This window comes from Chrysemys picta, chromosome 13 (assembly GCF_011386835.1).
Source record: "Chrysemys picta bellii isolate R12L10 chromosome 13, ASM1138683v2, whole genome shotgun sequence".
NCBI classification, from domain to species: Eukaryota; Metazoa; Chordata; order Testudines; family Emydidae; genus Chrysemys; species Chrysemys picta.
This window is the reverse complement of record NC_088803.1, coordinates 34,694,184-34,707,130: the sequence shown is the minus strand read 5'-3', so window position 1 is coordinate 34,707,130 and position 12,947 is coordinate 34,694,184. Positions and strand designations below refer to the sequence as shown.

The 12,947-nt window shown below is 41.9% G+C and overlaps 1 protein-coding gene across 9 annotated transcripts in view; it reads left to right on the top strand.

The window, feature by feature from the left end:
* The window catches only part of ZHX3 (zinc fingers and homeoboxes 3), a 65,504-nt gene that overhangs the window by 25,435 nt on the left and 27,122 nt on the right, over nt 1-12,947 (top strand). For 3 of the 9 annotated variants that reach the window (XM_065565863.1, XM_065565866.1, XM_065565862.1), the window contains exons 2-3: nt 4,179-4,271; nt 5,629-5,734. The gene's annotated coding sequence lies outside the window, so the exon portion shown is untranslated. Of the gene's footprint in view, nt 1-2,497; nt 2,696-4,178; nt 4,272-5,628; nt 5,735-12,947 lie in introns of those variants that run through there. The other 6 variants (XM_065565864.1, XM_005295327.5, XM_005295325.5 and 3 more) reach the window with 4 other exon arrangements.

Sequence of the window (12,947 nt, the reverse complement as noted above, 5' to 3'; positions counted from 1 at the left end):
AGCAGCCCAGCGAATGGGTCTAGGTGATTCCCTCTGCTGTACCAGAGAAGGCATTCATCCAGTTCCCTTTTTGAAGTAGGACTATTGCCAGAGTGCTTGATCAGAGGAGTAGCTTCTCCACAGCCCTGCAACTGTTACTCAGCTGGAAGAAAGTAACACATTTTGAGAACCCCTCTTGGAGGCCATCAGACAGTTAAATTGTTTCCTTCCACAAGTGTCACTTCCCTCTTTAGCAGCTTGACCTCCTTCAGAGAGAGGCTTGGAGAAGTTGTTACTGTGCTACCTTCCTCAGTATGCATACAAAGTATCCGCTTCAACTCTACATTCCCTTTAAGTAGGCTTTGTGCTGAGCAGTCCGTGTGCCCTACGCAGTAATAAGAAAACATGTGGCTTACTGAAAGCCATCCAAGAAAATACTGAACTGAAACTGGTGCCTGGAAGCAGAATGACTTTTCAATTCCTGAGGGTGTTAGGACAGATGACTGAAGCTTTGGTTGAAATGTTTAGGAACCGGTTCACCTCTCCCCTTCCATGGAAGTGTTTCATATGTAATTACTTAGCTTTCACGGATCAAACATCTGTTCAGCTTTGCTGCTTTCTTGAGGAGGTTGTGGTTAGTTGGAAGCGCAGCAAAGCTAGGTGGTGCTGGCAATTCAGAGAGTATTCTTAGTATGTAATCGGGCTTCTCTGGAAATCATTAATATAAAGAGTCACAGTAAACTGGAAAATTTTGAACATGTATTATTAGAAGGAACCCCTAAGATTTCTCTCTCTGAAAAAGTTTAGTCATTAACAGTCATCTCTGTCCAGTTGATGATACGTTGTGTGGACAGTTTCACTGTTGGTCGTTCTCACACACTATTCTCACACACTGCTCACGTGCCTGCAGTTTTAGCCCAGACTCTCCAAGAGGGTGTTTAGTTGTCACCGCAGCAGCAAAGCTCCTCCTTTTTTTACCTGTCAAGAACTGGCCTGTGCTGTTTTATAACCATGCTGGGTAAGGGTTCACACTGCCATATTTGACTATCCAGGTCTAAACCTTACAAAAGTGACTAGTGATTTGGGGGCCTTCACATTTTCAGTGCCCCCAAATTGAGACCCCTTAAAAAGTACCTTATTTTCAGAAAGTTCTAAGCACCGACTCTCTGAATATATGACCCCTTTTCTTAATTTGGGCACCCAAAAATCCAGGTATTCAAAAGCATTAATTGCTTCTTAAAATCTTGGCCATGTGGTTATTGTCTAGAGGTGAATTGGACTCAGACCGGTATTGATATTCTGTACAATAAACGGACAGTGAATAATTGTAAAGATAAGCTTGGATCTATGAAAACTATGGATCTATCTAATTGCTACTATCACAGAAAGAATTACAGATAAGCTGCCTATAAGACTTTCAACCCTGTGCTTGTTGTTACACGATCTTTTTGCAGTCTACTAGAATAAAAAGCACTTGAACTTTTCCTGGCATATAAAACTTTGTCTTCTGTTATGTCAAGGTTCTGACATTCTACATTGGCTCATTCCCAAAGTGTGTTGAAGTCTAACCGGTTAAAAATAAACATTTGATAAAAATATGCAGGCAGGAAAGGCATTTGGCAAGAATTTAAAGCGGATTCCTCCCTCCCCCCCCACTTGTTCTGTTACTCATGACCTGTCAGATATAGGGATAGACTTCCAAAATGCATGTCCATTTTTGTGTGCACAGGTCATGATTTATGCTCTAATGCACTGGCTCTCAACCTTTCCAGATTCCTGTACCCCTTTCAGGAGTCTGATTTGTCTTGTGTACCCCCAAGTCTCACCTCACTTAAAAACTACATGCTTACAAAATCAGACATAAAAATTCAAGTGTCTCAGCACACTGTTACTGAAAAATTGCTGATTTTCTCATTTTTACCATATAATTATAAAAGAAATCCATTGAAATATAAATTTTGTACTTACATTTCAGTGTATAATACACCACTGCCCCAATATAACACTGTCCTCGGGAGCCAAAAAATCTTACCGTGTTATTGGTGAAACCACGTTATATCAAACTTGCTTTGATCCACCGGAGCATGCAGCCCCACCACCCCGGAGAGCTGCTTTACTGCGTTATATCTGAATTTGTGTTATATTGGGTCGCGTTATATCGGGGTAGAGGTGTATATAGACCAGTATGCACAAGTCAGTCTGTATGAAATTTTAGTTTGTACTGACTTCGTTAGTGCTTTTTATGTAGCCTATTGTAAAACTAGGCAAATATCTAGATGAGTTGATGTACCCCCTGGAAGACCTCTGCATAACCCCAGGGGTACGTGTACCCCTGGTTGAAAACCACTGAATGCATATGCACACATACCTTCGAAAAAATCTGGCCCATGAAGTACAGCCCAGGAAACTGATGTGCCTTCATAAAGGTTTCTATGACATCACAAACTGCTCTTTGCTGTTATAGTTACCAAACAGTCATCCGAACCCTGTGAGTCGGAGTGGGTGGAGAGGAGGCCTTAGATATAGTGAAAGTAACTTCCAAGTCTAAGTTGGAGTCATACGATCACAGGAATAGTGATATCAAACAAGCTTTACAGAGAATAACTACAGTAGAGAAGTCATTTTTCTTTTAAGATCAGGAATGTAAGTTGCTGTTGATAAAGGGAAAAGTGTAGAGTATGTTTCTGTGTGCTGCTTAATACCCTTTGAAGAAAAGGTAAGCTTTTTTTAATTCCACCATACATTGTTCTGTATTTAAATTGAAAAATGCCATTGATATGCTATCAAATGACTAAGATACAGTAAGTGGCTCCATGCTATTGAAAGGGAGATGTCCGATTCCATACATGGGTTGTTTTGTGAATAGTATGGATAATTAATATGCTTAAAAATCCACAGACCATCTAACCATGTTGGCACATATAGGGCCTGAATGATCACTCTTCCCAGATCTATATAGATAATTTGGCTCCTGTTTGTTACTAACTGTATTCGCGTGATGTCCTGTTTTGGTAATGTGGGGGTGATAGTGGAAGCTTCTAACAGACAATAAAAGGGAAATCCCCTCCACCACCACTTTACACATATTTCTGCACCGGTCATCTTGATGGAAAAATGACTGTTATACTTCATCGAATACATTTCTCTGACCAAAACCAAGTAGTTGAGAGAGCTGCTTATCTTCAGCAGATCCTAACCTGAAAGAAGCGGCTTAATAAACAGCACAGATTTGGCAAGGGACTTGTGGCTGGGAACAGCTGCCTGCTGCAGAAGACAGAGGTGCTTTGGATTGCAGTGACACCGCTTTGCTGGGGTTTTCTAGTGGAAGTTGCAACAGATATGTTAAGCGCTAGGAAACTAGCCAGGCTACTGACAGTTCCCCCACCCCCAAGCTTTAGCAAGAAGCAATTAGCAAGTGTGAATTTTCCTTCCTGGTAAATTCTAGTGTGGTTTTCTGATTTCCTATCCTGGTATGACTTTTAGCCTACCTTTTTCCAGGACAGTTTTTACGTGTAATTTTATCTGTCTCTGAATTTAGTTCCAATCCTCTACTTGGTCATTTATCCCCTCCATAAGGATATGTTTACAAATTATGAAATATCTTGGGCTGACTTTGCTGTTTATGGCAGGGAGCGTATGGGACTGGACAGCAGCTGAGGGAAATGGAGCAGGGAAAGAAAGCACAAAGCTAAAAGTAAAACTGCAGGTTTATATTTAGCTACAGGCTGCAGCCCCGTTGGTTAGGCTGCTGTGATCGCTACTTTAAACATGTTCCTGGCTAGTTAATCTTTATGGCTCTCCGCTACTCTGGGAAACCAGCTGAACAGCTACAGATAACTAGTGGTGTTGTAGCTGCTGCATTTTTCATTTTCCGGTGCATATTCATCTTGCCGTATGCAGTTTTGAAAATCTTGGTACCTAGCTGAGTGCTCAGAAACTAATCCATTTTATTAAACTGACTTTAAATAATGGGTCTCCTTTCTAATTAAGTGAGAAATTGAAGGAGACTTTATTGGGTACTTTGCCGATATTATAGTCTATATATGGGCAGAAGGCATTGTGAATGTGTAGTGACTTGCGCAATCAACTCAAATTCCAGGCTAGTTTGTATTTGTATTATTATTTATAGGAAGAAGGTCATATTTCCCTTTGGAACCACAGTAGTAAATTTTGGGGTGATATTTTCTCTTATTTCTTAGAGCCCTGAATCTTGACTGCAGGGAAGGGACTACTGCCACTTGAACAATGCATACAAGTAAGGAGGAAGAGCTGGAAAGCAATGCATTTTACAGGTAAGTAGCAGTTTTGGTATTTTATAGTTTGTGTGTATAAACACGTAACATAAAAACATGTGTGAATGCATAGGGTTTGTCTGACTAGAGAAACATGGCATATTTCACTCTACATCCCTTTTCTTGCACTATAGTGAAAATTGAGTAGCTCCGTATTAATTTTAGAGGGTACCTATATATTCTGAATACGTAATTGAATGAGATACTAAAATGCCCAGTCACTGGCCTGAGCACCCATTCTGAGGTCTTGGCAAGAAGGATAATGAAAGGCAGAGGGAGAATGAGTCCTACTTCCAGGCCATAGAGTTGCTGGGAGATGCTCCCTTGGAAGCTAATGTAGCCCAGTGGCTGAAACATTTGGGTACGTCTGCATTGCAATAAGCTGCGGTACTGAGTCACAGCCTGGGTCAATTGGCCCCGGGCTCTTGGGGCTCGGGCCGCATAGCTAACAATAGCAGTGGAGGCGTTCAGACTCGGGCTGGAGGCCAGGCTTCCCCTTCGTGGGCTTTCAGAGGCCAGGCTCCAGCCCGAGCCCAAACATCTGCACTTCAGTTGTTAGCACCACAGCCTGAGTCAGCTGACCTGGGCCAGCCACGTTCTTTTATTGAGGTATAGGCGCTCAGAGAGGACTCTGCACTCCCCTTCCTGCCTTTTCATGCAGCGGCGCATGCGCCTCCTGTGGCCTGCACGTTAGCACTCAGCAAAGGAACTACACTCCACCCAGGGGCCAGAGCCCAGCCGCACTGGTTGTGCTCTCAAGGGACCCTTGAGGAAAGGCTTTGCCCCTAAATTTGTATCTACTCACAGGACAAAGTCAGCTTCAAATGCATACGAGTTATTCGGCTGTGTTGTTCATGAATCCTTCTTGGCACTGGGGCTGCAGGCAGCTGAATGCAGATTCTGCATCACCAGCAAGGGCACAGAGTGGGATCTAAATATATATTTGGGGAGTGTTAGAGGGTCCTCTATGGGCTGATTTTAACACAACAACTTACTTATCAGTCCCCTCTCTCCCACTCCCTGCCCAACCCCACCTCCAAAAATACCCCTCGAGGTTATACTACAGCAACCGTAACTTTAAGTCTTTAAATCAAGATTTGAGGACTTCAGTAATTCAGCCAGAGGCTATGGGCCTATTGCAGGAGTGGATGGGTGAGGTTCCGTGGCCTGCCGTGTTCAAGAGGTCAGACTAGATGATCATGATGGCCCCTTCCGGCCTTAAAGTCTTTGAGTCTATCAACACTGCTCCTACCTGTATTTGGCCAAAGGGGTTGCAGAAAAGCAATGCATGTGCTGCTTCTGCTAAGTCACAGCTAAGAGGCTTGAGCCAATAATTGCACTCTGTTTTCTGTCTCAGTATTGCAGAGCGTTAGAGACCAATCCTGTGTTGAAGCAAAGCAGAATCCCTCCGATTCATAAAAGAAGAATATGTTAAATTTATTGTTAAACGTCTATGACTAAATGTAAGCCAGCAGCCTGTCTTGTTCACCCTAAACTCATTCACGCAACAAATAACCATCTCTTACCACAGTTGGAGGATTTTGAAATGCTGTGAATGTTTCCACCCTATCTGTCCTTCACCACCCAGTCAGGACGGATAGCCCATATGCTATTTTAGGAAGATATTTCCTTGTTAGGAGCATTGCAGGTGGGCTGATATTGTTATCGAACCTATCGCTTTCCTGACACGCTCCCTGTTGTGTACAAAAATTAGACTGTTAACAATTTCTCTCCTTAAAGATAAATTAATGGGCCATGTAGTATTCAATGATTTTAGTGAATGATACATTGGGATGCACCTGCAGCCCTTACGCAGTCCTCTTAGAGTTTGCCTAACTAGATTTTTAACCCATTATGTGTGTATCAAATCCCCGAACATCTTACACTAGTAATCCTGCAAATACAGTGAACTTTGGTACCCTCATGTACATACTTTGAATTGTCCTACCTTATAAACAGCAGAGCTGGCAATAGTCATGGGATAACATTCCTTGCAGCTTAACACTGCCATTATTAATTTTGTTTGTGGTGGTGAATTGTTTGGGGTGGGACCTATCAGACACATTTTTAAACCATGTGTACATCTCCTGGTATTCTCCACTGAATAATGAAAAATCTAGTTGGATGACTTGTGTGGAAAGAGTTCATGTGAGCCGAGTGGCTTTCTTTGTGTTACGTTTGCAGAAAACAACATTGTTAGTTACTTACGCATTTATTCATAAAGACAGCTCAGAGGCATTGTAGGAACATGTCATCCTCTCTGCCTGATGACAAGCCTGCTTTGCCACATGGTGGGTTTCTGATATCACATTAAGCAGCTTTAAGGAAATAAACTATTGGTGTCCATGCTCTTAGAACTCTGCTATTTTTCACAAAAAGTAATAGTTTATTATAATTTCCTTTCTGTTTTCAAAGGATTATACTAGCATGGGTGTATTAATATGCGTTCAGCCTGCTTTATATTTTTCTCTTAGATTACAAATGTGAAACAAGTTTATTTGTGTTTTGCATGAGCTAATTCTTCCCCTCCCTAGATTTAAGTAGTCTCGTTGTGTACAAAGCCCAGAATGTTTGCAGGATTTATTGAAGTCATGGGAAAACATGCTGGGCGTACCTTCTTTTGAGCAAACCTTAGTTCTCAATACCTGTTCCTAGGAATAGAGTTTAAAAGTGCATAGCTTGGCTCTGAGATAACTAGAACTAGAAAATAATAATTTATTATAAAATTCAGTTTGGCAGTCTTGCTTAGTCTCTTCTTCCAACACCTGTATTAAAGAGTGAAAGGAATGGAGCTGGGCTTGGATATTCATTCCATTTCTTTTAGTTGTGCTTCCTCTCCTGTTAATCTGATTTCTCATTTTGTGTGGCCAATATTGCAGGTTAGATCTGCCCATTTTAAAGTACCAAACATTCCAGAAGGGTGTACTAACAGAATGGGATTGTTCAGTGTGATGATGCATGTGCACATCGTAAACAAGCAAAACGAGAGCAGCAGTGATGCCTGAGATGAAACTGAAGTATTTGAAAGCCATCATTATTTTGTAATCTACAGGCAAATTAATAGGGAGTGAGAGGTAGTGTGGTCTAGTAGATGGGCTGTTGGATTGGGAGTCAGGAGATGTGGGTTCTAATCCTGGCTCTGCCACTGACCCTGCTTTGTGACCTTGTCAAGTCACTTCATCCATCTCTTTCCTCACTCCCATCGGGTCTTGTCTATTTACAGTGTAGGTTCTTTGGGAGAAGGATTGTCTCTCACACCGTGTCTATACAGCACCTAGCACAATGCAGCCCTGGTCGTCTAGGTGCTACTGTAACAGAGATAATAAGTGGGAGTCGATAACATTTGATTTTGGGTTTCTTTTCTAGTGCTATATCTTACAGCGTGGTTCCCAGGCAACGTATTAGTAGGCCTATGGGTACCGGTTCAGTCGGATTACTCATGCCCCATTTGAGGCGTAGCTGTGGAAGTTGTTGAGCTAGCCCTTGTGACGGGATGACCTATATTCAAACTGTGGGGTCATAATTAAAATAGGACATCTGACGTTAAAATCATGTGATACTTTCACAGCGTGTAATTGGATCCTCTGACTGAAAGCTCTGACTTAGGCTGCTCTGGCTGTAACACGGAATTTGCTCTTCAGTTGGAATGGGGGGAAATGAGTAAGAGTGACGACATACTTTATTTGTGAGGACCTATGACACATAAGTGGACCAGGGACTGCCATTATACCTATTGGGCTGCTAACCAAAAGTGCTAGTATTCTATTAGTTAAGCAGCTGCATCGGAATGATGTTTTGCCAGGAATAAAGGACAGAAACAGCATTTTGCTTTTGGTGAGAATGCGCTGGCTGCACACTAATCAACTAGAAAAGAAACCTATTTTTAAAAATACAATCTTACTGGAGACTACATTTTGCTTTTTCTAAAATAATAAAAATTAATCTTGGTGATTTTAAAAAGATGATGGGTTTGAAACAATGCAGAATAAATTCATCACCTGTCAAACAGGGGGCCATAACCACTCCCTTAAAACGGCAAAGCTCTTTCCGGAGTGGACCACAAAGTGTTGGATATTTTCCTCTTTTTGTCTGTCCTCAAGCTTACACATACAAATATGTGTGTCCATAATACTGGTAAGGTTTTTCCAACTAGCAACACAGGTGAGATTTCCCTGTTTCCCTTCCCTGCCACCAAAAGCAGACATTTCAGTTACCTTTTGAAACATCTGCTTGAGATACATGGGTAGTAGCAAACTGGCAAATTAAATAGCTTATACAAAACGTGAAAAAAATAATTAGTAAAATGCTAGGCCACTGGTGGTTAAAACACTGCCGAAGTTTCTTGGCAAGACCCAACTTGGTTATTTTGACTTTTCACCATGTATCCTATGTTATGCTAATACACAATGATGTCTTATATGGGCTTTTCTAAATCTATTGCCCAGCGCGTCTGTCATTTACAAAATTACCTGTATCCTCAAGATGTTCACAGAAATGGTTGGGTCGTCCTCAGCTGTTGAGACTTTTTTTAAAATACCCCGTGTCATCTGTTGTAACTCATCTATGCAGGAGGCCTGAAGATCCTCCCCTGAGTGTGTAATGTGCCTTTATAGTCAGCAGCCTTTTAGTAGCGGTTTCCATCTCTAATTTCCATGAATGGAAAAGGGTACCGTTTGGAGCCTGAGTGCTTGCTTCTTCATAACTCAGTAGTTGCAGCTTGCAGACAAACTTCCTTTAGGGGCTAAAAGGTCAAGAATAAAATGTATTTATCAAGCTTTTTTTCTATAACTCTGTTTGTATGTTTACACACATAGTTTCTGCTTGTCAATACCATAGTTATGCATACATTCAAGATAAGGGTATGTGCAAATGGCCAGTGAGATGCACAGTTATTGAAGTCTGGCCTACTATTGACATGATCATATTCTCTTTAGTGCGTCTCTGAATGTACATATTTATAAATGAAGATATAATGCCAAGATTAAACTTATGAACTGTTCTATCATGTTCTTGCTTAGAAGAGGCAACCCTCCAAAACAAAACAATACCCTACTCATCTCCGCCCATGATCTAACGTTTTACAAAAGGTAAAGGGAACTAGGGGTGCTGCCACACCCCCTGGCTTGAAGTGGTTTCCATCCTGTACAGGGTTTACAATTTGGTTCAATGTCTCTCAGCACCCCTACTATACAAATTGTTCCAGCACCCTGCACATGCTTTTGCATTGCTATGTCTGCTGTACCAAAGAAGTCATTCATTTTGTCACACCAATAACATTGCAATTGATTTTTTTTAAAAAAGAAACATTTTGACTAAAACACCTTTACTGGCACATTAGGTTGGACAGGAGAAAAATTCTGATAATTTAGTCTATGCCCGTTTAGTTTGGGATACTCTTTTGTTACTTAGTGCTTTGATGTGGAAACTGAGGATGAATATAATTCCCTCTGATATTTCCCTCGGAAGGAAGATCCATTGTCTAGGGAACTTGGGAGGCCTGGGTTCAATGGTCTGCTGTGCCACAGACTTCCCGTGTGACCTTGGCTGAGTCACTTAGTCTCTCTGTGCCTCAGTTCCCCACCTGTAAAACTGGGATAATAGCGCTGTCCTGGTAAGAATAATTACATTACAAATTGCGAGGTGCTCAAATGATATGATAACAGATGCCATATAAATACCTTCGATGGAAGGCAAAGGATGCTTCTTTAGGCCAAAACTTGTTAAAGGGAGTGTGTATATAAGGGGCATTAAGGCTTTTGGTTTTTGTGTAACTCTGTTCTAGTCTCACTGGAAAAATTATGTGGAAGAATTTGAATTATTTTGAAGGTGACCTGTAAATTGTCTCCCCTCCTACCATCCAGACCCACTACACACACCCATAGCAAAGTGTGTGGAGTCCCACGTACTCAAATGGAGAAGCATTTGGCAATTTATTAGACTCTTTCTTAATTTTAAATTTGGTGGCCGGACTCCTGAGTGGCCTCTAAGTAGATTGCAAATGGCAGGAGAAATACCTATGTGTGGTACAGCAGAGATGAAATGATGCTTTCTCCTGCACTTACCTCTACCTAGCATTTTCTTTCTGGGGTTTATTCTGCTGCTTTCCTATGGTGCTTTTGCTATTTTTTTTTTCTCCTTGCGTCAAACGTCAATGGCTTGCCTGACATCGGAGGAGGCAGTGTTGCCTAGTGAATAGAGCACTGGACGGGATTCAGGAGACCTGGGTTCTATTCCTCACATTGACATATGGAGTATCTTTAGGCAAGTCATTTCACATTCGTGTTGCTCCCAGTTTCCCAATCTGTAAAATGGGGATAATTATATTGACCTCCTTGGTAAAAGGTTTTGAGATTTACTGATGAACAGTGCTTTACAGGAGCGAGGTGTTATGTTATCTAATCCCTTCTCAGCTCAATTGGCTGGATCATCAGGGCCAGATTTAAGCCCAGAGATGGAGACTGTTGGAGGGCAGTGAGTTTATTAGCACCTAGAACGCTATCTGTTTTCATGAGACAACCTGCACTTACAGGAGAAGCGGCTGCCATGTAATGGAAAATATCCAGGCAAATGACAATAACTTCCTCATCTGGCATCTACAACAGGCCGACGGGTGGCTAAAGTCAAACTTCTGAAATGCTTACGAATGGCTATCGCCTCACACGGAACTGGACCAAGGGCCAGATTTTCAGACGTGCTGCTCAGCCCTCACAGCTGGAGTCAGATGGTCAAAGGAGCACAGCTCCTATTGAGACACCTAAATGAAGTGGCGAGGTTTTCAGACATTATTAAGTTATGGGAGCCATTGGGTGCTGCAGTCACTTTGAAATTCCAGTCATTTCTTTTAGGTGCCTCAGGGGCCGAACCATTTTGAAAATCTGGCCCCTGTGTTTTTTGTGGGTTGATACAGACACTTGGATCAAGAATACTTACCTATGCCAAATTGTTAGCAATTTATAACCTTACAGCTCAGTCTAACAATTTGTGCTCAGCATCTTCCCAGTTACGTTAGAGATGGTTCCCAGATAACTTAAAAAATGTCTCTGGGGTTAAAGCACCATTTCCTTTTCTGGGGTGAGTTCTTGGCTACAAAGAGGTTTCACTTCATCCGAGTGCTTGTCTTCACTGGGGCACTCACAAAGGTTAAGACAAATTAACTAAAGGTGTGAAGTTAGTGTGCATAAGTTAAAGTGCATTTAACCCACGTGGACGCTGTCATTCAGAAGTGAAGTGGCCTTTAAGGAAGACTGAGCTATGGTGAACTAAGGCCACTTCACTTCTGAATGAGAGCATCCCAGAATCACGTGGCAGAGGCCACGCAAGGAGAGTTCCTAGAAAAAAATATTTTTCTTACGTTGACCTAACTCGGTAGTGTAGATGAGGCCTAGAAGTTGACTGAAAGTGGGGTGGGAGTGGTTAGTGGAAATTGCCTTGAAAACAAAAGGGAAGCTGCCAACAATTTCTCTAGCATAGACACCTCCTTTGCTAGTTTTGTATGTCTTTGCACAGTCTGCATTGGCTGTAAGTGAACTGATGTTTACTATATCTTAAAATGATAAAAGCAATTAACAGTAAGGCACAGACTTGGGACAACTAAACTTTTTCAGTGCTGGGAAATGAAATCACTTTCCTGCTAGTCTGCCCAGGAATTTTTTTTTATATCATTGCTTAGAGTGGAAACTTCTATAATCAAAGAGATGAAGATCAGGGTATCTTCTGTTTGGCTGGCACCACTTCACCAGTCATACCTGGCAGTTTCAGAATGCTGCTGAGATAGATTTGTCCAACTTTCACATGGGGGTGGAGAAGAGGATGACAGCTACAGAACAGAGCAGCAGGCTCTAAATTTAGAGGCTTGCGGCTAGTGACTCCCAAATCCTTTCAGTGTAGAAGCAGATTGCCTCAGGGCTCTGCGTATTACCCTGGGTATAGGGATTTGGGAGGCAGAATATCCCGAGCTACTTTCCAATTACCAAGGCAAAGTGGTGTTTACAAGATTATGCATTAAGTGAAGTCTTGCTGGAAGCCTCTCTCTTCTATGATGATCTTGGCTACCCTGCCTCACATTGGCCACTTGACTGATCTGCTTGATTTAGGATTTGCCTGGTTGATCTTAAGAGTCTTACACTGAAGGGCTTTACTATGAATTGAAGCTATCTTGAGTGTTTGAGTTGATCAGAGATGAGCCCTGCAGACTTGCTGTTTCTCCCATTATATATTGTAGACATCCAACATCCATCCCCTTAATCTTTTCCCTACAGGTGATTACAGCAACCCCATTGCAGGCTTCTGTACAGAGGGGAATTCTTACCCTCCTGTGCTTTATCCCACTTGACATGCTGTCGCTTTGGTGCTGTTTCATTAAGATGCTTCCACGCTCTCGTCTCACCTCTCCAAACTGGAAGAAAGCAACTGCTTGGAAAAACAAAGCGATTGTTTTTTCTTCCCTCGGCCCCAGACGCTGAGTGGATTTTGGCAGCTCAGCAAATCTGCCAGTAGCTAAATAATTTTATACTTCAGGGTTTCAGACTTAAAGTAGATTTAGAATAAAATAGTAGCATAGTTAGGTTGTGGCAGCATAATTGGGAATGTAACCTGTCCTTGCAGACCTTAGTAACACCCTGATTTATTTACATTGTTACCCTCTCGCTCTCATTCATTTAGCGCAGGTTAAAGTGA